Genomic DNA, 23,785 nt, shown 5'->3' on the forward strand with positions numbered 1-23,785 from the left:
TCTTCTATGTCATGCTGAGGCACTGGGGCTGAACTCCAGTGAATAAATAAAAAAGTCACAGAATAATAGGATTTAAAAAAAAACTACCACAGGACTCTCATTTCTTTTGCATTTTCACCTACAACTAAAATTATTCATGGAAGTGAGTCATGTTATCTAATAGTAATTTGAAAAGATAATTTGGAACTCAAAATTTTAAAGAATAATTAAGAATTTTTTACATAAAATTGGGAAATATTTATTTTTTTAATATTTGTATGCAAAGTTTTAAGTTACAAATTCTATCCTTCTTTCCCTCCTTCTTGTCCCCTCCCTGAGATGGTAAGCAATCAGATACAGGTTATACATGTGCAATTATCTAAACATTTCCATATTAGTCATTTAGGACAACAAGATTTTGATAAAAGAAAAAATAAAAGAAGGAAAGTGAAAAACAGCATGCTTCAGTCTGTATTCAAACTATTCAAATATCAGGTATTTTTTTCCTCTGGAGCTTCATCATTAGTCCTTTGGGATTGTCTTAGATCATTATATTCCTGAAAATAAGTCACTCATGGTCTTTTGTTTTTAGATTTAATGATTTTTATTTGGTATTTTTTAGTTTTCAGTATTGATTTCCACAAGATTTTGAGTTACAAATTTTCTCCCCATTTGTACCCTCAACCCCACCCCAAGATGACATATATTCTGATTACCCCATTCCCCACTCAGCCATCCCTTTTATCATCCCCCTTCCCCTCCCCTCCATCCATTTTCCCCTCACTTTCTTGTAGGGTAAGATAGATTTCTTTGCCCCATTACCTATATATGTTATTTCACTGTTGCATGGCAAAAACAACTTTTTTTGAGCATTTGCTTTTAAAACTTTGAGTTCCAAATTCTCTCCCCTCTTCCCTCCCCACCAACTCTCCTTGAGAATGCAAGCAATTCAACATAGGCCACATATGTATCATTATGAAAAACACTCCCATTGTCATGTTGTGAAAGACTAACTATATTTCCTTCCCTCCTATCCTGTCCCCCTTTATTCAATTTTCCTCCCTTGACCCTGTCCCTTTTCAAAAGTGTTTGCTTTTGATTACTTCTTCCCTCCATCTACTCTCCCTTCTATCTCCACCCCCCTTTTTATCCCCTCCTGCCTACTACTGTGGGGTAAGATATCCAAATGAGTGTGTATGTTATTCCCTCCTCAAGTCAAATCCAATGAGAGCACGATTCACTCATTCCCCCTCACCTGCCCCCTGTTCCCCCTCCAATGAACTGCTTTTTCCTACCACTTTTATGTAAGGTAATTTGCCCCATTCTATCTCTCTCTTTCTCCCTCTCTCAATATATTCCTCTCTCATCCCTTAATTTGATTTTATTTTTTAAGATATCATCCCTTCATATTTAACTCATACTGTGCCCTCTGTCTGTGTATATGTATATTCCCTTCAACTACCCTAATACTGAGAAAGGTCTCATGAATTACACACATCATCTTTCTATGTAGGAATATAAGCAAAACAGTTCAACTTTAGTAAGTCCTTTATGATTTCTCTTTCTTGTTTACCTTTTCATGCTTCTCTTGATTCTTATGTTTGAAAGTCAAATTTTATCTTCAGCTCTGGTCTTTTCACTGAGAAAACTTGAAAGTCCTCTATTTTATTGAAAATCCCTATTTTGCCTTGGAGTATAATACTCAGGTTTGCTGGGTAGGTGACTCTTGGTTGCAATCCCAACTCCTTTGACCTGTGGAATATCGTATTCCAAGCACTTCAATCCCTTAATGCAGAAGCTGCTAGATCTTGTGTTATCCTGATTGTGTTTCCACAGTACTCGAACTGTTTCTTTCTGGCTGCTTGCAGTATTTTCTCCTTGATCTGGGAATTCTGGAATTTGGTGACAATATTCTTAGGAGTCGTCTTTTGAGGATCTTTTTCAAGAGGTGAATGGTGGATTCTTTCAATTTCTATTTTACCCTCTGGCTCTAGAATATCAGGGCAGTTCTCCTTGATAATTTCTTGAAAGATGGTGTGTAGGCTCTTTTTTTGATCATGGCTTTCAGGTAGTCCAATAATTTTTAAATTATCTCTCCTGGATCTATTCTCCAGGTCAGTGGTTATTCCAATGAGATATTTCACATTGTCTTCCATTTTTTCATTCTTTTGGTTCTGTTTTATAATATCTTTATTTCTCATAAAGTCACTAGCTTCCACTTGCTCCAATCTAATTTTTAAGGTGGTATTTTCTTCACTGGTCATTTGGACCTCCTTTTCTATTTGGCTAATTCTGTCTTTCAAGGCATTCTTCTCCTCATTGGCTTTTTGGGGCTCTTTTGCCATTTGAGTTAGTCTATTTTTAAGGTGTTATTTTCTTCATTATTTTTGGGTCTCCTTTAGCAAGTCATTGACTTGTTTTTCATGGTTTTCTTGCATCACTCTCATTTCTCTTCCCAGTTTTTACTCTACTTCTCTTACTTGATTTTCAAAATCCTTTTTGAGCTCTTCCATGGCCTGAGACGAGTTCATGGTTTTTTTTAGAGGCTTTTGATGTAGGCTCTTTGACTTTGTTGACTTCTTCTGGATGTATGTTTTGCTCTTCTTTGTCACCAAAAAAAGATTCTAAAGTCTGAGTCTGACTCTGAGACTGTTTTCACTGCCTGTTCATGTTCCCAGCCAGTTACTTGACCCTTGAGCTTTTTGTCAGGGTATGACTGCTTGTAGAGTAGAGAGTACTTTGTCCCAAGCTTGAGGGGCTGAGCTGTTGTTTTCAGAGCTATTTCTACACATCAAGGTCTGCTACATCAGTGCTCCTCTTCCCCCAAGAACCACCAACCTGGACCACAACTCAGATCCAAGCAGGTTCTGCACTCCCGCTCTGATCCCCTTTTTAATTCCTCCCACCAGAGGAGCCAGAAGCAACTGCAACTGTAGTTCTGGAAGCAGCCCCAGAGCTGCACCACTTCCACACCCCCGGGGCTTGGGCCGACTGCACAGTTGTCTCACTCTGTCCTAGCAGTTTTTCCCACTAACCTTCTCTGTTGTCTTTGGCGTTTGTGAGTTGAGAAGTCTGGCAACTGCCACAGCTCAATGATTCAGGGCCTTACGGCCTGTTATCCCCAGCTCCCAGTGTGGTTGGTCCTGGTATGTCCCATGCTGGGCTGTGCTCTGCTCCGCTTCCAGCTCCCTGTGATAGACCCTTCCCTGTGACCATCCAGGCTTTCCTGGGCTGGAGCCCTGCTTCCCTCTGTTATCTCATGGGTTCTGCAGCTCTAGAAATTGTTCAGAGCCATTTTTTACAGGTGTTTGGAGGGATCTAGGGGAGAGCTTAAGCAAATCCCAGCTTTCCAGCCACCATCTTGGCTCCGCCCCCTCCACGGTTCTTCATCAAACAATATTGATGTTACTGTGTACAAGGTTCCCCTGGTTCTGTTTACTTCACCATGCATCGGTTCATATAAGTCTTTCCAGGTTTTTCTGAAATCATCCTGCTTGCCTTTTTTATAGCACAATAATGTTCCATTACAATTGTACACCACAGCTTGTTAAGTCATTTCCCAACTTATGGGCATCCCTTTGATTTCCAAATTTTAGCCACGACAAAAAGAGCTGCTGTAAATACTTTGTAGAAGTAGGTAATTTTCCCTTTTTGTGTATATCTTTGAGATATAGACCTAGCAGTGGTATCACTGATTCTAAGGGTATTTTAGCCCTCTGATCATAGTTCCAAATTACTCTCCAGAATGGTTAGGATCAGTTCAGAACTCCACCAACATTGCATTAGTGTCCCAGTTTTCCCATATCCAAAATTGGGAAATATTTAATGAAATAAAAATAATTTAAAAATAAACTCACAAACAAAAAAGGAATAGAGTGAGAATAATTTCATATTTATTTGAGAAATCTAACTGAGAAAAATGCTTATTTTTAAGGGAAAAAATTGCATTGTTGAATGACTGCAGCCTTTTATTCCTTAAAGGAAGTGTGCCTGATGCTACATGACCAAGACAAATATACAAGGTTTATTTATCCTGATTTTACTGAGCAGGAGATCAGTACTCTATACAATGACTTTACTGAGCAGGAAATCAGAAAATTGGATGTTAGCAGGAGTGAGACTATATTTTCAAGTGGTTTTCCTTTGCACTGTGGGATATTGCAGCAATCTACTGATGCCAGTGACATGTTTTCGTATTTACATAAATACCTACTGTTTTCATTTTCAGAAACAGTTATTAACATTGGCAGCAAAAATATAGAATCATGAAACCTATGTGTTAGAAGGGACCTCAGGAACTGACAAATGGGCATTCTGACTTTATTTAAAGACTTACCCTGACATATAATAACCCACTACCTCCCTCAAGTCAACCGACTCCCTTTTTGGATTGCTGGTTTTTTTTTTTTTTTGTATGTTTTGGTTTTTGTTTTTTGGGGAGGATTGCTCCTAGATTTGCCCTCTGAGGCAAATGAATCAAAACAATTCTAATCTTTCTTCCAAATAACAGCCCTTGAAATACCTGAAAACAGTTGTCATCATTCCCCTGTCCTACCCCAAACACCCACAAATCCACTCTTTGTCTCCAGGTTAAACATTCAACCAATCTTTGTAAGACACAATCTCAGAAGGCCCTTCACCACTCTGGCTGCCTGTCCAAATTTTCACTGTCATTCCTAAAATATAGCTCCCAGAATTGAAAGACAGTATTCCAGATGTGGTCTGACAAAGTCAGAGTGCACCAAGACTACTACTTCTATATGAGTCTGAACATAGCCGAAGATTATATTTACTCTTTTGATTAACAAAATACACTACGCGTTCAAATAATCCCCAGATATTTTTTTCCCTCTTAGATGAACTACAATCTAGCCATATTTTCTCCATCTTGTACTTGTGAAGTATTTTTAATATAAATATAAATCCTAAGTATTACATTCTACAATTACTTTATTTTATCAGATTCGGCCCAGTATTCTAGGCTATCAAGAGCTTTTTGCATTCTGATCACATATTATACAGCCTTTAATTCCTTTAAGTTTTGTGTCATCTACAATTTTGATATGCATGTCATCTAAATGTTTAACAACTAGCACTCCAAAAATATGCATATGACATAGTTTTGAGTTTAATCTGCATTATTAACATTTTCTCTCACTTATACATATGACATAGTTTTAAGTTTAATCTACATTATTAACATTTTCTGTCACTTTGTTCAGTCCAGACAATCAGCAAAACAATAAATCAAGCCCTGATTTCTATCAGCATTTGCCAAAAACTATTAACAAGCTGCTCTTAAGAGTTGGCTCCAGCATATTCCCTACAACTATCTTTTTATCTAAGACAATGACAAAAATATATTAAACACAGCCTTGGAAAGCATATTGGCTCTGTAATCCAGGGACCTGGCTCAAATTTACGTGTGGCATTTATTACCTGTGTGACCTTCCTTCATTTCATCATTTAACCTCCCTGGGACTCGGTTTACTCACCTATAAAAGGAGGTGGTTTGACTAGATGGCTTCTAAGTTCCTTCCCAGCTCTAGATTAATGATTTTATTATTCTATGAAAAAAAACAGATGCTAGATCAATTCACTAGAGGCCTGCTTCCTCTACAGTCTTGATCTTGAAATTTTAATTGCAAGTATGATTCTTAAGTTTTGTTTCAGATAAATGAAAGGAATATGTATTTGCAGTATATATCTGATTTTTAATTTTCTTCTTAAAGGATAATATTCCTTTAATTATTATCTATAGAAGGAAACCCCTGGATTAAATTAACCGCGAAGACAACTCTTCTTTCCTGGCCCTTTCCTTTTGATTTTTCATTCAATGGTTCAGGAAATTTTGATGACTCAAAATGTTTTAGCCACTGAATTTAAATAATAGAAAAGGTCATTTATTTGAACTGCCTGTACATCTTTCCTTGTTCCTTTTATGTGAGTGAAAGAATCATATAGTGTTAGAGAATTCAACACAATCATTATTAGTGTACTTGAGAGAACAGAATGCTAGAGTTCCAAATCTGGATCTGCTATTTCCTTCCTTTGTGACATTGAAAAAGTGACATCACCACATGGCATCTCAATTTATAAATTTATAAACCTTAAGGGATAGGATAGATTAAATAAACCCAGTGGTTCATAGGATCTCATCATTTAATCTCATTGGCCTTTAATATAACATGTAATAATCTTTCCCTAAAGTGTCTACTATGTGCCAGACATTGTACCAGGTATTTAGGATACACAGATAAAAAAGGAACCAATCCCAACTCTCAAAAAACTTAAGTTATATCAGGAAATAAAGTAAGTCTAAGTATATACAGAATAAAGACCCAACTAAATTCAAGGTTGTTAGTGGAGATGTGTGAATCAACAAGACTTCATATGAAAAGTCTGGGGTGCTTAGGCTGTGTGTATTTCATGACGGAAAAGTGTCAAAGAAGTATATTCCAGGCACAAGGGAGGGCCAGGGCAAAGGGGTAAGGTGGATCTGTCACTCTATGGAGGAAGAAGAGTGGGAAGGCCTCTCAGCTGCCTCACAGAGTACAGGAAGGAATGTTATAAGGAGGCAGAAAAGATAGGTTTGGACCGGGTTGTGAAGAGCTTTCGAAACCCTAGACATGAGTGTTTATTTTATCCTAGAGGCAATAGGGAATGGTCAGAGTTTAGTGAGTAGAGGAGTTACATGCTTAGATCTACACTAAAGGAAAACCACTTTGACAGTTATGTGGAGGAATAATAAGAGTTCATAGAAACTCGAAACAAGGAGATAAATCAAGAGGCCAATGGAATGATCTTGGTGAGGAATACCTATGCAAGAGATCCTACAGAGATAGAAATGGCAAGATTTGGCAACTCATTGAATATGCAAAATGAAGGAAAGTAAGGAGGCTACAAAGAGACTTCAAGAATGGTGATGCCTGTGAGGGAAACAAGGCAGTTTAGAAGATATGCATGCCAAGAGAAAGCCATAGAGAAGAGGACCCAGGACAGACACTTAGATAACATCCACAGTTAAGGGTTAACCTACAGTTAGGGTTTATCCATTTTCACACAGCTAGGTGGATGACTGTCAAATGATTATAATGTTCCATTTAATGTTTATTTACAGATCCTCTTGATGTTTTTACCAAAATACACATAACTATGGAATCCATCAGTTAATTAAGATTAACTGATTAAGAATTTAATATGGCTGAGTACTCTGCTAAGTGCTGGGGATACAGAGAAGGGTAAAAGACAGTCCCTGCTCTCAAGGAGCTCACAACATTACTGGGGGATACAAAATACAAGTAACTATGTACAAGTGACCTATAAACAAGATTAATTGGAGGTAATCTCAGAGTGGAAGTACTAGAATTAAGGGGGAAATGGAAAAGGCTTCCAGCAGAAACTGGAATTTTAGATGGGATTTAAAGGAAGCCAGGGAAGTTGGAAGATAGAAGTTAGCAGAGAGAGCATTCCAGGCATGGGAGGATAGCTAGTGAAAATGACCAGAGTTGGAGTGAACATTAGAGGCTATGCAGGTCAAACTTTAACCAAAGAATACATCCACTATTTATTAAAATCTATGGAGTGGTCACTGAGACTTTTTTAATACCTCCAGGGATAAGCAATTCATTCTTAAAGTATTCTGTTCCATTTTTAAATAGCTTTAATTGATCTTTTTTTATTGAGCCAATAGCTGTTTCTCTCAAGCCCCTACACGTTGATCATAGTTCTGTCCTATGGAATCACAAAGAAAATATTTCAAAGCTGCTGTTGTGTCTTCTGTTCTAATTAAGTCTTCTCTGGTCCAGATTAAATGTTCCTAGTTCGTTCACTAATTCTTTGTAAGATATGGTTATTATTTAGCTGGATTGGTGCAGAAGATGGCATTCCAACTAGGAAAATGGCAAATAAAAAGGCACAGAGATAGAGAAAATTGAAAATGTAGGTGGCCCCAAAACAGACGCAACCGGCACCCATTAGGTGCTAAATTCTTGGTTTAACTAAATTGAATAGAGCAAAGTTCACGTTAAGGTGAAATTTAAAAAAAAAGTTTGGAAAGGTAAAAGATATCATTTGCCAAAGCATCCTGAATACTTGGCTGAGAAGTTTAAATTGAACACAATTTAAAATAGGAAACCATTACAGATTCCTGAATAGAGGAATTTCATGATGAGAACAGTGTTTGAGAACAAATTATTCTAGCTGGTGAACATTAAGCTGAATATGGAGAGACATGAAGAGGAAGGGAAACTGAATAGAATGCAATTGTAGTAACCTAAAGATTGAGGGATGGTAAGTCTTGGACTATCATAAGGACTGTGCAAATAGAAAGGTAGAAATGAATCAAACTAATCTTTTGCAGGAAAAGTGGAGAAAACTTTCTGACTTTGGATCTGGAAGGCAGAAGACAAAGAGTTTTCAAATATTTAAAAGGTAGGAATTAGAACACATTATTCCAGTAAGAATAATAGGAGATTTGGTCGGGGGGGGGGGAAGCATCCTGTTTGGATAGTTGAGGGGAAGTTGTAAACAGGATTATGAGAAACTGAATTTTAAATGTCATATTTTATATAATTGTAGGACATAGAAGTGGAGGTGCTAGTTAAGCTGGTGGGGATACATATGAGAGAATGGGTGAGAGGTCAGTGTCAAAGATACTAATTTGAGATTCAATGACAATGACTTAAAGCTAGAAAGCACCTTACTAATCATCTAGGCCAGGGCTTCTTAAACTTTATCCACTCTTGACTGCTTTTTTGATTTTCAGTAGCACTCATTGGTGTCGTGTGGCCTAGAGGCATGCACAGTGCCAAGTATGCATGCTTTCTGCTCAGAACCATGGCTGTGATGAAGTTACCTTTTCCAACATGGTCAAGAGCTACCAGAAACACCTCAGATTCATTATGTGTTTCATTTTTAACAAATTTTTGGTTGTTGCACATTCAGAGACCTTTGCCTGTTGCCAAACTTTTTGTGACCCCATATGGGCTTGCGACCCACAATTTAAGAAGCACTGGTTAATGTAGACAAACTTCATTTTCTTTTTTCTCTTTTTTTTTGCTTTTTTTTTTTTAGCAATTGAGGAAACAATAGGAATAAGAAAAGTTATGTGATGTGTGCAAGGTGACACAAGTGACAGGACAGGGGTTCTAACCCAGATTCTCTGATGCTAATTCCCAGGATGTCTTTTCACTGTAGCTTCCACTATAAGTGATGTAGCTTCCAATAAAAGAAATGGTCAAAGTCATGAGAATAGATCTCCTCAACTGGTTATGCAAAAGGATTTAAGAAAAAAAAAAACTAGAGGAGGCCAAGGATTGAATGAAAATTAGGGCCACCCATAATAAAAAGTTAGGAAAAAGAGGATGTCAGAGAACAAGATTTTTTTAAAAGTAAAGAAGAGCTCATGAACTCATTTCAAGAAGGAGACTTTGAAATTCATTTATGTACTTATCATGAAATTACTTTTCTATTTTTATTTATTTAAATTTCCAGCAGAATTACTTGACAAATGTTCAGTATCTTTTTGGAAATGATAATGAATGGCTGAGATAGCATTATTTCTTCAAGACATGTTAAGAAAAAAAATAACAGAAAAGGACTGTGTGTGACTTTGTCAAATCATCTATCAGGTATAGGTGTTCTGTATCATAACTCGGTCCAAAATGAATTTAGTAAAGTTTATCTTCCTGTTCTCAAGGACAAATGCTTCTAACTCAGTTAATTATATCCGACTTAGTTTACATAAAATGCATTAATCTATCTCTAAGCATCGCAGGGGCTTAATTTATTTTTAAAAGGGTCAGCTTCTAAATTTATTTCACATGATAAGAGTATGGAAATAAGGATTTTATATTAACCTATCAGGACATTTCTTAGATTTATTTATTTTTGTTTTTGGAGTAGAGGATAAATCAGTAAAGGTGCTCTGTTAATTGAAATCCCCTATGTATCAAATTAAAAAGAATCCTTTGCTACTTTATAATCAAAAGATTTTAATAATTTTATGCCAATAATTGATTGTATAAAGCTACTGATCTGCTGAAACTCACCTGAGTTTCCATTTAAGGGGGAAATGCTACACAATTCATAATAGTAGTTATTTACTAAAATTTTATTAAAATTTAAGTCATTTTCATTTGATAAGTATTTGAAACTTCACAGGAAAAAAGGTGTCTTTAAATTGATATCAGACAGGAAAAAATAATAGAATTCCTTAGACACGATCAGAAAAAATTAATAAATTTAATTAAGTGACTCAATGGATAGAATGCCAAACCTAGAGACAAGAAGGGCTAAGTTCAAATCCAGTCTCAGAGATACTTATTAATTTTGTAACCCTGAGCAAGTCACTTAACCTCTGTATTCCTTAATTTTCTCATCAGTGAAATGGGGGTAATTATAACACCTACCTCCTAAGATTGTTGTGAGGATTATAACTGTGTTTGCAAACCTTAAAGTACTATATTACTGCCAGTATCAGCAGCAGCATCATCATCTGGGAGCAGTATCCCATAAAGTTACCTTGTTTGTTTGGAAAGACAAAAGATTAACTTGCTAGAATTTGGGATAACTATTTATAATCTAGAATTTTCTAGACTTTCATTTAAAAAGTTCCATGTTTATCATCCTTACTCTCTACCTCTATCATTGATTTGGTCCAAGTTTGTGTCATAAAAAAGAGAGTAAAAAAATGGATAAAATCCTACTATTTAAGGATGAAAAAAATCTAGAGTAGTCTCACATATTGACATTAATTTTGGTAATTTCTGAATATGTGTTACAAGTAAAGAGAGTCAGCATGACTTAGTAGATGGAGAGGTGAGTCTTGGAATCAGGAAGACCCGGATTCAAGTCCTGCCCCTGACACATATTTGCTTTGTGATCCCTAAGTCACTTAATATCCCTGGTACCCAAGTAGCTCTTTGAAAATGAGCTGAAGAGTTAAATTGATGAAAGGAATTTCCACACTGGGAATTCTCCATACTGACAATGTATCAAAAATACAACAAAATCCAACATAGGTAGATGTTTTATTTTTTTTTTTGTTTTAGTAAGTTGATTGGCAAAATTAACATGAAAGTTATGTATTTACTCACTCAGACAAAATTGTTGAAGACATGTCTCTACGGAAACATTCAATTGAACCAATCTATCCAGGCTGTCTGATCATCACCGTCTTGAGACAGCCAGAAGCTATCCCATAGTTCTGTGAAGTATTGTTTTCTGTGACTTTACTGCTAGGAAGAAGGGTCACACCTGATAGGCTACACAGCATAGACACATGAAGGTTTGGCTGATGTGTGCCGTCAGTCTCACAGACTTAATCTTCTAACATTTCAAGGGGTCTAACTTTAAAGGTCAGATTAGAACAAATAAACCTACATGTGATTTTCACCTGTATTAATGTTATATACTGCTATCTTGCCATATAAAGAATAGTAAGGCTATCCTGCTGCAATTAAAAAGAGGCATCATGGAGTAGGCCGTATTGTAGTTATTGCACAGACATATAGGGACACAAACACACATACACATACATCAATTTTCCCTAACTTCTCCAGATATATTATTTTCCATTTGTTTTTTTTCAGATTTTGTGTTCACTTTTTTCTATACATGTTGTTTCCCAAAAGAATGTAGACTGCTTCAGGGCAGGGATTATTTAATTTTTGTCTATATATCACTAAAATGAGCATTAAGTAGGTGTTTAATCAATGCTTGTTGAATGAATGAATTATAGTGATTATAAAATTTCATTTCATTGTATTATTTTTCTGTTTTGTGGTTCCCAAATCAAAGTCTACCTGCATGGGAGATGTTTTCCTTTCTTCTTCTTCCTTTCTTTTTCTTTAATCACCTTTTTTACTCCTCAAGAGTTTTGTTCTTGGGATTAAATATATATATTTCAAAGTTTCACAGACATACACGTGACTTGCTACAGATAATTAGCTTCTTTTCATTGGTAAAATACAATGACAACATAAGGACAGATATATGTGAAAAAATGCATCTTTTCCTCTTTCACTGGAACAAACTTTAATAAGCAAATATGCCTGACATATTCAACGCACAAGGATAAAAGGGATTTGAATTACAGCTAGGAACTAAACTGAGCAAAAACAGATAATATCAAATACAATCTGAAAGTTTGCTTTTTACAAAGTCTTTCCTTTGTGTATCAAAAGAGTTGTAAATACTCCCTCCCCACTGTATAGTCTTGAGTGTTTTGGAGCATAATTAATCACTTTTTGTGGGGCAATATCTGAGCTACTTCCTAGATACAACAATTTCCAACTAGAGATATGATCATACGTAGGCATTTTTCAGATGTCAATTAAAAATATTATTGAAGCCAAACACTATTTTTCTTTAGATCCATTAAAAATACAATAGCATCCTGTCATTTGTTTCTTTTCAAGTTGATTTTATAAAACATGAATCATTAATCAGTTAGAATTTTTACTTGATTTTAGCACTTAAATTATAAGGCAATTTTTTAAAAGGTTATCTGTCAGCTCTGGTGACCTCATTTTGAATAGACAAGCTCACAGCACTAAGATTATTGTCTTGTAATTGCAAAATGGAGCTGGTACCCCTTGAGAATGATGATTTAATTGGGACCAAAAAGCAGTGGCTATCTAAGCTTGAAGAATTAGCCTGAAATATACCATAGCAGAGTCAGATGACTCATTATGCAATGAAACAGCACTAGGATTGTGAAAGATGGATGGAAAGGGCAGAGAGTTAGGTGGTGGTAGTTAGAAGACACGCAGGCATGGGTAAAGAAATTTGTTGAAAGTTTAAGATCAAAAGATATATAAAGAAATATTATTTCTCCAAGATAAATACAAGTTTTTCAGCATGTCTCAAATGATAGTCTAAATTTGGGAATTCATGTGACACTAAAGAAATGAATCAAAAAATACTCAGTGTGGCTTTCAGGTCACAGCATTCCGTGTGTGTGTGTGTATGTGTGTGTGTGTTCTAAATGGATGACTTGTTAGTACTTTCTTACAATTACCTCTTCAAAGGAGATAATATTATAACTGTCAGCTACTATTGCTTAGCAATGCACCCTACGTGCATTTAAATACAGATTAAAAATGTGTAGTAGGTGAAGATATTCAATATAGATCTTTTCTTCTCAATTGAAGACACTAAATGTAGTACTATCCTTAGATTTAAAGTTTACTCACATATCCCTGAAGTTTGGTGTCAAAATCATAATTAACACTTCATTCAAGTAAAGCTTCAAGTGAGATGCTAGCCATCACTGTGGTTTTAGATGCTTCCCATCTCTCTCTATCTATCTTGGAACTATGACACTTTTTAATGTTTAAAATAGCAAACAAAAGAGAGTTGCAAAATTAAAGAGGTCTTTCAAGTTAATTCTGATTTCTTTATAAATAGAGAGTATTATTTTCCTACCTTTTTTTAAATCTACCTAATCCTTCATATTCTGGTTGAATTCTGTTCTGAGGTTCCCTTCTCTCTATTCCCAGAGTAATTTGGTTCCTATCTTAATTAAGCTAGATGCTAGATCAGGCTTTAGGTCTTGCAGCAAAGATAAACTATAGTTATCAGTGCTGTCAGATTTTAAAGTTTTTGCTTCTCATTAGCTAGGGGTTGAGGCTATCGAACCATTTCCTTTAGCTTCCCCCAAATTCTTCAGCATCACATTTCAGCATTTCCTTCACCCTGACTAGAGATCTCTATGGATCACTGGAAATTACTGTTTGCTCTTTGGCTTCCCTTTTGCGAGTAAAATATACACCCTCTTCTGTATGTCTGAAGATGTGACCATAATCTCGTTTTACCTCCAAGAAGTTTACATAACTTGAAGTTCTAAATTGCCTTTGACCAAACACTGTCTTTCCTGGAGGGCTATCATGATACAAATTTAGCTGTAGTTAATGCTAATGTTCTCTTTACATAAATTTCAGCTTCCAGCTCTCCTGAAACCTGACAGACATTTGGTTAAGCGCATCAATGGCAGCCACCATGACCAGTTTGAGCTTTGGTCCACTATACTTAATCTCAGTAAAGGTCCCCAGAAGACTGAACCCTTCTTTCAATCAATTCCATTTGAGTAAATATATTACAGATAGGTACTGATTAGTGTGGATAATAAATCCCCTGAAGTAGTCACATGTATTTGAATTCATAGAATTAAAAGTTATAATCTATTAAATTTGTAACTGGTTCTAGTCAAATGAAAATATGCAATGAGATTTCAAATAATGTGACCCCTGCAGACGATTCTTAATTCCCACTAATCAGGCTATAGCTATTACAGGTATCATGGATACAAATAATAAAAAAATCGATCTATTTCTGGAGGAGCTTTCAGATTACTGAAGAGGAGTGCCACAACCTGTATGGATAAGTATATTACAAGGTAGGGAGTGATAGAGGCTTGGTAGCACAGTGGATAGAGTGAAGGACCTGAATCAGACATTACTAGCTTTGTAATCCTGGTCAAGTCCTTTAACCCTATTTGCTCAATTTCCCCATATGTAAAGTGAACTAGAGAAGCAAATGGCAAATGACTCCAGAATCTTCACTAAGAAAACTCCAAATGGGGTCATGAAGAGTTGGACACAACTGAACAAGAAAAAATAAAAAGTAAACTCATACACAAAATTTTTGTGAAATTATAAGGGCTTGTGAGCACTAACTTTCTATGTAAGTGAGGATGAGTTGGATAGTCGGTAAAGGTTTCACTGAAGAAATGGAACATGAGTTGAGCTTTGTAGGAAGAAAAGGATTTTGCAAAGCAAAGATAAGAACGGAGTATACTCCTAGAAACCAGGATTACAGTATAATGAATGTTCCGAAGCAGGAGATACAACATCAAATTCAAGAGACAGCTTATTGTGTAATTTAATTGCACTCTAGAGTCAATGAATCAATAAATCATTAAGCATTTATTACACTCCTACTGGATACCAGTCATTATAGTAGGTACTGAAGATAGAAATACAAAAAAAAGAAATAATCACTAATTGCCAGGAGTCACTAAAAGGAAGTAATCTGAAATAATGTGACTTATTTCAGGGCCCCTTAAATGTCAGTCTAAGGAGTATATTCCATATCCAAAGGTCAATAGGGTACCGCTTAAAATGTTTGAACAGGAAAATTATGAGCTCAGTTCTTTGCCTTAGGAAGATTATTTTCTCAGCTTTGTGAAGGACCGAATACAGGAGAAATAGGATCCAGAGAATGCAATTAGTAGGCTGCTGCCCAGGAAGGTAGTATAGGGCAGTTGCTGTGGGATGGGAGAGTGAAGAAGACAGATAGTAGAGCTATAAGTGACAGGATTTGACCACTGATAGGATTTGGAAGCTGAAGTAGAGGAGTCAAACATTATTCTAAGGTTTTGCATCTGGGTGACCTGATGGGTGTCTTCAATTAGGACAGTTTAGTGGAGAGATGAGTTTTCTAGGGAAAAATTTGAATTCAATTAAAGCTGTGTTGAAGCTGAGGTACAGGACAGCTGGAGATTCAGTATTCAAGAAAGTGCACAGGGATAGGTCTATAGTTTTGGGAGTCATCTGCTGTAACAACCAGCTAGCAGCTACTGTGGCTGTGTAAGATCAACAACAAAAGCACACAGAAGGGCTACCAACAAAGGTTCTTTGATCTGCTTGTCTAAGGAAAGTGACTTTAAGGGGTTAACAATCTCAGTTTAATCAAACATACATGTATCACTCACTTAGTACAGAGAGAAAAAGATCAGCCCCCTGAACTTCAGGGCAAATACAAATAGAAATTACAAATCACATACATTATATAAACAGATGAAATAACACAAACCAGTCTCTCCATAGTAATACATAGTTACCAGAGAAGCATCAGAATATCTGTCTGGGTTATCAAAGCCAGGTTGGGGGGGCTTTTTCAATGACTTGCCCAGAGTTTTGTCATCCTTTCAATGAGTGTACGCCAAAAGTCAAACGTTAACCCTCCACTACATATACCCTGTTAAGGACCCTGAGGGCTTGAGGCTCACCATTTTAGGGTGTGAGAAATCAGAGTATGGGAAAGCTTAACCACCAGCACCACATCATGTACAAATCAATGACTCCTAATTGTGTTAATGCTGAGAAAGAATCCAAGACAAAAGATTCCACTTTACCTTCCATATTCAAACACAGGCCTGACTCATCAAAGGCACTTGACGGCCTTAGTATCCTAAAAGAGAACAGCAAAAAATCCTGCTCTAATTACCATTACATCTGCTTGAAGATGAAAACTGAACCCACGATAAGATCTTCAAAGGAAAGAAGAGAGAAGAAGACTCAGGACAGAAACCTGGGAAATAACCAGATTTTGGAAATATAGATAATGGTCCAACAAAGGACCCAGTGTAAGGGTGGGGCTCCATATCATCCTAACTGATAGAAGCATAAAAGGCACAGACACTGTATTGAATCAATGGACATGGTATTTTAAGTATATAAATATAATAGTTTAAATTCTATGGTGTTTTGCTAAGGTGTGAACATCTTTGATTTGTCAAATGAGAAAGCAATGTGATTGACTGAGAAGGTCAGTCATATTCATTGGGCCTACGAATTAAAAAAAATAATTCTAGTAGTGAATCAGTCTAGTAGTGGAAGAGTTCCAGTTCAGGGGATTACAGTTCAAGAGAGAAAATATCTTGTGGGGGAGAAGGTGGATGGAGAAGAGAGTTTCTTTCACATTGAACATCCATCACTGGGTAGCCTTAAAGGCTACACAGAGTCTCATCTGGCCAAATCATACGAACACTCTTCCAATGCCCCCAAAGCAAAATGCTAACCTCAGAGTACATATATATATAGATACACACACACACACACACACACATATATACATACACATACATATATACACACACAGATATATGTATATGTATATATATATATGTGTGTGTGCGCGTGTGTGTATGTGTATATGTATGTGTATATATATATATATATATATATATATATATATATATATACATATATGTCACATATCTCCATACACACACACACACACACATACACACACACACTTTTTCAGGGTCAGAAGGCATCACAACCATGTCACTCAAACTCATGTGACTTAGGTTTTCTTTTGACTTAAGCAGGTCATCAAAGACTCTCGATTCAATCAAAGGCACTTCATTGCCTTAGTGGTGAGAAACACTCCAAAAAAAATACAGCAAAAAGTCCCACTTTCCTTGCCAGTATAGCCACTGGAACAAATACACTCTCTCGGGAGGTATGAGGGTAGGGTTCAAGGAGGACAAGCACCTCTGAAGCGAGGGCTTGATGAGCCATTTTCAGGGCTGCTCATCTACCTTTGGTGTCCCCTAACACTCAACTTTCACCCGTGGCTCCAAGAAGCTGAAGCATTGCAGCAGCCACACCCTATTAAACTGTTTCAGCAGACAGGCTGAACCAGACCGAGGGTAACTGATGGACTTTCTACTGGTCAATGAGTTGGGGGGGGGCGGTGTCTACCCCACATATGTGAAGACTTCCCCCAGAGGAATGGGCAGATGACAACAATTTGTTCCCATCACTGACCATGCCATTAAAGATACTAAACAAGTAGCAGGCAGTGAATTAGGCTAGAATCAGAGACTGGGCCAGTAGGAAACCATAGTCCTAAGTGATAGTCACCTAAGTAAAGTCATCTTCAGGAAGTATCTCATGACAGAGAGAAATGTCACTAACAAGGCACCAACTCTTTGGAGTCCACAGTAGCATTCCACACCTAAAAGGAACTTCATGAATACTTTATGAAGGGAGAAAAGGACCAAATACCCCTTTGCCCAATACATGTATTACTCAATACCTTTGTATCTGAAGTTTGTACCCTCTCTCACCATGGACTCTTTGGCATATAAAATGAAAACCAGACTTCTTTTTTTAGCGAAAGGGATTGTATTGTAAATATTGTTCTTGTTATACCCTCTTAGTAAATACTTTTGTGAAAAAGCTCATTACATCAGCTAGAGTATTAATGGAAAATCCACTAAAGTACATTGTAAGCTACTAGAAACTTAGTTACTCATCATTTGTTGCAATGATTCTCAGAGGGCAGTCGTGGTCACCCCTCTGGTGACACCGAGTGCCAGGATAAGTGTGAATTGTGTGGTCCATGAAGGGGTCCTGAGAAGGAGTAGTCATATAGGTCAGAGACAAACAAGGAGAGCGTATTGTCCTGAAGGCCAAGGAAGGCAGGTGGGTAGCAAAGCTTGGAGTCAGGAAGATTTGAGTTTAAATTTTCATTAAATGTTTGCAAGCTGTGTGATGTAGGGAAAGTCACAAATTCTTTCAGGCTCTGTTTTCTCACTTGTAAAAGGAGAAGATAGAACTTACTGGCCTCTAAAGTCTCTTATACTTCTTAGTATATAAGTATCCATCCTTTGAAGGAGAGAAGGTGGTCAACTGTATTAAAAAACAAAATAAAACAAAACTGTAGCTTGGATATGGAGAGTTAATGCTGAGACAATGTCATCAGATTTGGCAGTTAAGAGATCATTAATGGACTTCTGGTGCCAAGATGGCAGAGTGAAGAAGGAACCTATGAAGCCCTCACAAATTCCCCTCCAAACAACTAGTAAACTGCCTCAGAATTGGTCTAGGAGCAAGGAAGCAGAGTAGCAGCCTGGCTGGAAAGGTCTATCTCACTGGGGTGGCAGGGGAGCAAGGTCTGAGAGGAGCAGCAATAGCAGAAGCAGCCAGTCTCACAGCAGGGGGCCTGTGGCAAGGCTCCAAACCTCGAGCAATTCATCTGTGAGGCTCTGCCCTCCTGCAAGGCAGGAGCCCGCTGCACAATCTGTGCAGCACAACAAGGGCCCACCCCCAGCACAAGCCACCAGTGAGGTCTTGACCCCACTGCTGACCAGTAGTGAAGCCCCAACCAGGGGCTGACCAACAGCAAGACTCTGTCCCTGGGGTCTACCAGCAGAGAGACCCTGTTTCTATTGCAACCCAGCAGCAAGGCCCCACATCAGGGGCAGACCAGCAACAAGATGTCTCCTCCAGGGCCAGACACCAGAAAGACTCTGTTACCATAGCAACCCAGAAACAAGGCTCCACCTCTGAAGCAGCCCAGCAGTTAAACCCCACACCCAAGGGAGACCAACAGGGAGGCACCACCCACTAGTCCAAGCCAGAAGGGGGAAGCCTACCCTCCAGTGAAAGCAAGCAGCTAAGCCCTGGAGCCCAGGGTAAAACAGCAGTAAAACCCTGAGCCCCAGCACAAAAACCTGGGATAGTGCAGGACTAGAGCCCAACTCTGACATAAAAGAACCAAGTCACAAAAAAGAGCAGGAAAAAATGAGCAAAAAACAAACAAAAAAAGAGCTTGACTATAGAATGTTACTATGGTGACAGGGAGGATCAAGGCATAAACTTAGAAGAGGATTTATACCTAAAGGATGACACCATAAGCAAATTAAGAGAGCATGGAATAATTTATCTGTCAGATTTATGGATAAGGAAAGAATATAGGAGAAAAGAAGATATAGAGAGCATTACAAAATGTAAAATAGATAATTTTGATTATGTAAAATTAAAAAAAAAGTTTTTGCATAAACAAAACCAATGCAACCAAAATTATAAGGAAAGCAGAAAACTGGGCAAAATTTTTCAACAAGTATTTCGGATAAAGGCCTCATTTCTCAATCAAATATGTAGAGAATTGAGTCAAATTTATGAAAATACAAGTCATTTCCCAATTGATAAATGGTCAAAGGATATGAACAGGCAGTTTTCAGACAAAGAAATCAAAGCTATAGTCAAATGAAAAAATGCTCTAAATCACTATTGATGAGAGAAATGCAAATTACAACAACTCTGGGGTTCCATCTCACACCTATCAGATTGGCTAACAAGACAAAAAAAAACAACAAAAAAGAAAATGTTGGATGTTAAAGGGGATGTGGGGAAGCTGGGACACTAATGCACAATTGGTGGTGGTGTGAAATGATCCCAACTATTCTGGAGAGCAATTTGGAACTATGTCCAAAGGGCTATAATATCCTTTGATCCAGTGATACTAATGCTAGGTCTATATCTCAAAGACATCCAAGAAAAGGGAAAAGGATCTATTTATACAAAAATATTTATAGCAACTCTTTTTGTGGTGGCTAAGAACTGAAAATCAAAGGGATGCCTATCAGTTGGGAAATGGCTAAACAAGCTATGGTATATGATTGCAATATATTATTATTGTGGTATAAGAGATGGCAAGCATGATAATTTCAGAAAAAGCCTAGAAAGACTTACATGAATTGATGCATAGTGAACAGAACTAAATCACTGTATACACTAAACAGCAATATTGTTCAATAAAGAACTGTGAATGACTTAGCTATTCTCAGCAACACAATGATCCAAGACAATCCCAAAGGACTAGTGATGAAGCATAAATACTATCTGCCTCCTGAAAAAGAACTGATATTGTTTAAATAAAGACCGAAGAATGTTATTTTCACGTTCTTTCATTTTTTCTTTTATTTGAATCTCCTTATACAAAATGACTAATATGGAAATGTTTTACATAATTGCACATGTCCTATCTATATCTGATTGCTTGCCATCTTAGGAAGGGGTGTGTGGAAGAAAGGAGGGATGGAATTGGGAACTCAAAACTTTAAAGAAAAATGTTTATTTTTTTAAAAAAAGGATGGGAGAAAATTTAAAAGGAGAGAGAGACATTATCAGGTACCTTGAAATAACAGTTTTAGCAGAACAGTGGGTTTTGAAGTCAGACAGCAAATAACTGAGAAATGAGTGGGGTGGTGAGGAAGTGGAGCCAACAAGCGATTTTTTAATGAAAGTGAAGAGATGCATTGCTTGAGGAAATAGCAGACCCAAAAGGAGATGGATTTCTTTTTTTAATGGTAGATATAGACCTTTTTTTCTGACAGCTGGGAAAGAACCAACAGATAGGTAAAATTAAAGGTGAGAGAGGAAATGATTGATTGAGCAGGACCAGCAATGAAGAAGGGAACAGGCAGGAGAAGATGGACTTAAGGGTATAATTAGGAAAGTTAATCCTGGGTAAGGAGAATTGCTACTTCTCTGTCCAACTTTGGAGTCAAGGAAGTAAGGAAGAGTAAAAATAATGAGGGGTGTTTGAGGGATGGCCTTGGGTAGATGAAGGAGTGAAAGAGTAAAGTAGGATGATGAGAGAGCAAAGGGCAAAGATCTGTAGGCTTGAGGAAAGAAGAGAAGGTTTGGAACAGATCCTACAGGGAGAAATGGTTAGAGAAGAAGAAAAGAATGGCTCTGTGGCAGGGAGAGCCAAGTTGAAATTACATTACAGGAATTTATAATAAGTCCCATCAGTTTATTTGTACTAGCTTATACTAGCTGCTCAGTGAAGGAGGTAGATGACAGGCTAATCCAGGGTTGAGGACCAGCATGTAATGGATGACAAAATGAGGGGAAGAGGTTCAGAGATTGTAGACAGTTCATTCTTGAACGAGTGGACATTAGGGTAAATATTGACAATGAAGGAAAGTAAGGCCAGAAATGAGCCATGAGTGGATCTAAATGTTGCTCAGAGGATAAAAAAAAATAAATTCAGAGGTGAATCAGAAGAAAAATCAAGAATTCACAATAACAGAAAGTATTTCTGGAGCTCAAGGACATAGAGGTGGAACAGGTTTGGCTTTGGGTAATAATGAGGGATAAAGTGAACGCTGGGCCTTGGGTCAGGAAGACTCACCTTCCTGAGTCCAAATCTAGACTCAGACACTTACTAGCTGTGCGAACCCAGGCAAGTCACTCAACCCTTTTTGCCTCTGTTTCTTCATCTGTAAAATGAACCGGAGAAGTAAATGACAAGGCATTCTGGTACTTTTGTCAGGAAAACTGCAAATGGGGTCACAGAGTTGGACATAACTGAAAACAACTTGAATAACAACAAGGAGGTACAAAGTTTGAAGATCCATGTGGGTGATACAGCTAGAATAGAAATTCAATGAGTCAGGATGCCAAGAATTTCTTCTCCTCAGAGATAAATGGAGGCATTGCAACGGCAAGGTGAACCCTGTGATGGATAGTGAACTCTTAGAGAAAAGAAGGAAACTAACCTAGATTTTGGTATGGCATTGCAACAAGGATCCATCTAGACTGGGTGAAATAGAGAGATGGGACACAACCCAAAGAGGGCCGAGTGAAGCGAGGATGACTGTGTTGTTTTCTTCTGAGGCAAGAGCAGTGACTCATTTAATGATCCATTAAATTCATGTGATGATAGAGGGCAAAACAATAGGTGGTAACCAGTACTCTGTTATGGCAAAAAGAGTATATGCTGCTTCTGCTGTGAGCAAAGGTAGCTGAAAGAGCCTCCAATCAAAATCCCCATTACTCATGAGGGGACTGGCCAGGACTTAGTAACACAAGACAGGATCAAAGGATGAAGAACTTAGAGTTAGAAGGAATTTTAGAGGTCATGGGTTCAAACCCTGCTCTACTGTGGCTCCTAATACTGTATATGGGGACAGAGATTACAGACAAGTTAGGTCACTTGCCCAGTGTCTCACAACCAGTAGGTATCCGAGGTAGAATTTAAACCCAGGCCCTCCTGATTCTGTGTCTAGTGCCCTATTCACTATGCCATGTAACACCTCCTTTACTCAATGGCGGCAGTTTCTGTCTACATGACTTGTTTGGTAAAGCGACATTCAGTGAATACTGTTATTGTGGCATGTTTGCTATGCTGGGCTTTCCACAAAATTCCCATTTCTGGGATGTTTCCATTTACGGCTCAAGTCTTACTGACAGAACTGATATGAGGAGCAGGAAGGTCCTCCAGATACACTTTCTCCTTCCCTCTATTATTTCTCATCCTTCTTTCTTGATGAAACATTTGAGATCTTTATTGATTCTTTCTTGGTTAGTTCTTTCTCATTTATGTTACTTGGGTCAGAAAAAAATCATATCATTAAAAAAAAACCTGGAACACAACAAAGGCTGCTTTCCCCCATTATTAATGTAATTTTCCAGTGGATCCTTTGTTGTGACAAACAGATACAAAAGGTACAATCAAAGCAAATTAAAAAAAAAAAAACCTGGCCACATTTGAGCAGTGGAATAGATGTCTGATTCCATACAGTCAGTCTATCACCTCTTGGCTGAAAAGAAAGCTAAGCCTATTTTTCAGTGACTCATCAAGATTCTAATTTAAAAATGGTAAGAGGTAAACTATTCCTTGCTTTCCCAAATTACTTAGAGTATCAACTTTTACTCCTAAATCATGAACCCATTTTGACTTTATTTTGGTATATGGTGTAAGATATTGGTCTATGCCCAGTTTTTGCCCTACCATTTTCCAATTTTCCCAACAGTTTTTGTGAAATAGTGAATTATTAGCCCAGAAACTGGCTTCTTTGGGTTTATCAAAGAGTAGATTGCTAAACTTGTTGATTTCACCTGCTTGTGTACCTATCCTATTCCACTGATCCACACCCCTGTTTCTTAACCAGTACCAGGCAGTTTTGATGACTGCTGCTGTGTAGTACAGTTTAATATCTGGTGTGGCTAAACCACCATCTCTAGCATGTCTTTTCATTAATATCCTAGATACTCTAGACCTCTTGTTTTTCCAAATGAATTTTGTTATTATTTTGTCCAGCTCAGTAAAAAATTTTTTTGGTAGTTCGATTGGTATGGCACTGAATAGATAGATTAATTTAGGTAGAATTGTCATTTTTATTATATTAGCTCGGCCTAACCATGAGCAACTGATATTTCTCCATTTATTTAGATCTGATTTTATTCGCATGAAAAGTGTTTCATAGTTATGTTCA

The sequence above is a fragment of the Trichosurus vulpecula genome, chromosome 5 (assembly GCF_011100635.1).
Source record: "Trichosurus vulpecula isolate mTriVul1 chromosome 5, mTriVul1.pri, whole genome shotgun sequence".
Lineage (NCBI taxonomy): Eukaryota > Metazoa > Chordata > Mammalia > Diprotodontia > Phalangeridae > Trichosurus > Trichosurus vulpecula.